A 4,133-nucleotide genomic window follows, 5' to 3' on the forward strand; every position below is an offset into this window, starting at 1 on the left:
AATCATTTCATATCGAAAAATTCTTTATTCAATCGTACGAAATGGAATTCGTCATTAGTTCAAGTCCCTCGGATTTCGAAATGGAATCCCACTCAAGTTTTGAAAGCAGTGTGACCGGAATGGATCAACCAATTAGTCATCATCTATTCTGGATGAATTGGGGATGGGTTCGTAGCCTCCTCAATAGTTGGAGATAAGAAGAAGGTGATCCCTTCCATCCACCACATTGCCATCTTGGCGATGAACCTGAAGCACTTACCGGCGAACCCGTCCGAAACACCATTTTCTCTCTCATTTCCAGAGTATCTCGTCACGATTATATACTACATCAAATTCTAGATTTTATTTATCCGCTCGTTCGAACCGACAATCACCCCGGTGTAATAGAAGAAGTCAACGCGCTTCGTGCTCAAGTAGTGGCTTTAGAGAATATGGTGCAATGGTTACAAACACCAACAAATAACGAAGTATTAATTCATAATTTCAATTTTATTGAATAAATACTCCGTAAAAGTTATGTAATTTATAAAGTCTTTAGGGATTATTCAGTTCTAGTTTCAACCGTAAATCAAATGAGTATAATTTAATATTAACTCATTAAATCTATGTTACATCTGAAGGAAATATGCACATATATATTTTCATAAAGACTGTAATAAAATTCTGTTGTACAAAATATTAATTGTGAAAAAAAATTTAACGGGTAGGTAATACCCGAGAGATATATAAATTCACAATTAATATGTTACATTTTTCGAATCTGATTAAGTAAATCATCAATTATACTCCCAAAATCTCACAACAATATACATTCTTGTATAGTAATCAAAACAACCATTCTCACCCAAATTTGATTACGCATTCTGATTTTGACAAATCAAAATCCAAGTCATGATTTAACAGAAGACATCACTCTTAGATTCCTACATCTTTCAAAGCTACACTTTGACTTCAAAACTGTGTTAGAACATCATGTGTATATTAACGATTACAAACTATGTTCAAACTCTCCGAAGTTTTCGAAGACACTTCAAACAATGAACAATCGAGATGATGATCCAACCATATATTACCCACATTTATGTACCTAAAAAGCTCTCGAAGCCAAAGTCATAGTTCGACGCGTATCCGTGTCAGACCCTTTGGCATTTATTAGCTAAAATGACTTTTCAATTCCTTTTCAAAGTAGACAGTTTTGTCACAGCTCCAGCAAGTCAACTTCGACTTTTCAGTCGGACTAGTCTTATTATAACCTCGATAGATACGTTGCCCTTTCGTCATCGTTACTGGGGACCTTTCATATCTCGCCACCTTAGCAATAAACTTACCAACAACTTCAATTATCTTTGACTTTTCAAAAAAATCATTATATTTATTGAAATCACATCATTTACTCATTCGCATCTTGTAACGAGAATTGTCATACGAATCATCGGAAAACAGTAACCAGTATTTTGAAATCTCGCAGCATGTCTACGCCAACAGTTATATATGTACGTAAAACGTCTATCTCCTGGACTTACATACTTTGAATGTGAAGTTCTGAAAAATATTTTGAACTGCAAACTAGTTCTTGAAATGCTGACGAAGCATCAAAAACTGTAAACGATCTTAACAGTAAAAAGTTTGATGACAAAGAATAGTAAGGTGGTAAAGCTGAGAAAAAGAGAAGGTTTGGAACTGGAAAACGGATTGAACAGACTATGAAGGAGGCTGTGGACAAATCACAAAGACTAAATCTGCCTTCAAAGAATCCAAATGATTCAGTGCCTGCTAAAATCATTAACAAATACCTTACTCTTTATTCTAAACCTTTACAGACAAATCTTCATCATCATCCATCAATATTAGAAATTCTAAGATATTATCATATCTTTCATTATAAATATCCGCGATATTTCTGAAGATATTTTCACAACTAATCTTATCTGAAGTCATTTATCTCTTTGCGCTATCAGTGTTACATCATATAAGAAACTATTAGTTTCTATATTCCATAAACTTTCAAGTTTAAATTATGAATGTTTTGAAGTAGTGTTGGGAACTGAAGCATGAGTTAGTATAATATAATGACACTTGATCAACGTGATTATATTACAGTAAGTCATGCTGAGTTTCTAATGGGACATGAGGATTCACAGACCATGCCGCCATCATGTTCCATGTTACACGACTCTTGTATTCTATTTAATCTCTAAAAATATCAAGAATATATTTTCTTGATGATTCGGTCTTTTCAGGGTATTCTGGTAAATTAACAAATCATGATCGTGCCATTACCATTTCCTTCTTAGAACATTAACTATGTTCATTCTGAAATTCATATCTGCGAATACTGGACCATTACAAACGTTGCTTAATCGCAAGAAGAAGAAACGAAAGGACAAAACTCCAAAATAGAAATTGGAGTATAAATCGCAGTAAATAGAAGGGAGCATTAACTATGGATGTCAATGATTATAGAAGAAAAAGCAGGGGCTTTGAAATATAAGGGAAGATATAAAACCCAACAACCACCTAAAAATTATAAACCGTATATATCAATGCATATAGCAATATAAAGACACGGGAGAACTAAAAACACTATAAAACCAAGAGTATAGTAGAAGTAAATAGATTCTTCCGGAGGCAGATGAAAAAGAATAGCGACAGATATGAAAGTGAGGAGTATATCAAGAATCAGCACTGGATGAAGCATATTGAAAAATACTTTAAAATATGAGTTGAGAAGGTGTGAGTTGTAAGAAAACAAATGAGGTGGATTTATAGTGAAATATCTGACAGAGAAATCAAAATGGATTATCGCATTAATTCGAAGAGGATCATAATTTCCTTAATCGCCGAATAATCAAATCCAATATAGATTACAAAGATTTTCTTTTCAGAGATCAATCGTGATGACGTCAAAAGATACGACGAATCACTATTATCTTATTTCATTCATTTACGATAACTTCACTCACACGCTTCGAGTAATCGAATTATTTTATCCATTCTTCTTGAACATGATAAAACTCTATAATCGTTATAATAACATTCTCATTGTTAGTCATGACGACCTCTATCAAATTTCGGGGACGAAATTTCTTTAACGGGTAGGTACTGTGACGACCCGGAAATTTCCGACTAAATTTAAACTTTATCTTTATATTATTCTGACACGATAAGCAATGTTTGTTAAGTTAAATCTCAAGAATTTTAAACTGTGTTCATACATTCATTATAACCTCGACCAAATTCCGACGATTCACGATCCGTTATATATAAATAGATATGTATATGTATATATATATTATAACTTGAGAATATTAATAAAGTATTAAACGTATAATACTTTACATGAACGTATTTGTTTCAATATGATTTTTGACAAAATAAAAAATATATATATATATATATATATATATATATTAAATGATTGAATTATCAAAAACATTGAATTATGATTACAAGTCTCTGTTGAGAGGTCCACTATGATTTGAGAAAATCTATTCCTCTTAACGATATTCAGAATAATTTGTAAAGCTATTTATAAATAAAAATAAAAAATGTCATTTATGAAAGTTAGACAAAAGTTAGTGGAGAATTGGTTTCCATAATATTTTATTAATCTATTTTCAAACGTACAAAGACGTTTTCAGTTTAAAAAGAACTTTATTATTAAAACGTATATAACTTTTATAAATATCTAGAATCACTTTTGACAACTCATTACTTAACCAGTATAATAAATATAACGATATTTATATTTTATTTCATTAAATATATATAACGATTTAAATTAATATTATATATATTTATACGCGTATTATACATACATAGTTTTTATACTTTTACTATACTTTAACTTTACCTTTACTTTACTTTTACTTTTACTTTAACTTTAATAATTCACTTTAATAATTCATACTTTAATAATTCACTTTAATAATTCATACTTTAATAATTCACTTTAATAATTCATACTTTAATAATTCACTTTAATAATTCATACTTTAATAATTCACTTTAATAATTCATACTTTAATAATTCACTTTAATAATTCAAAAATCTATTATAAATAGAATTCAATAAGTTTTATTATTTCATAGAAACTTGAAAATATATTTCTCTAAACTCTCTCAATCGATTT

Source organism: Rutidosis leptorrhynchoides, chromosome 11, assembly GCF_046630445.1.
Source record: "Rutidosis leptorrhynchoides isolate AG116_Rl617_1_P2 chromosome 11, CSIRO_AGI_Rlap_v1, whole genome shotgun sequence".
In the NCBI taxonomy this organism is placed as follows: Eukaryota; Viridiplantae; Streptophyta; class Magnoliopsida; order Asterales; family Asteraceae; genus Rutidosis; species Rutidosis leptorrhynchoides.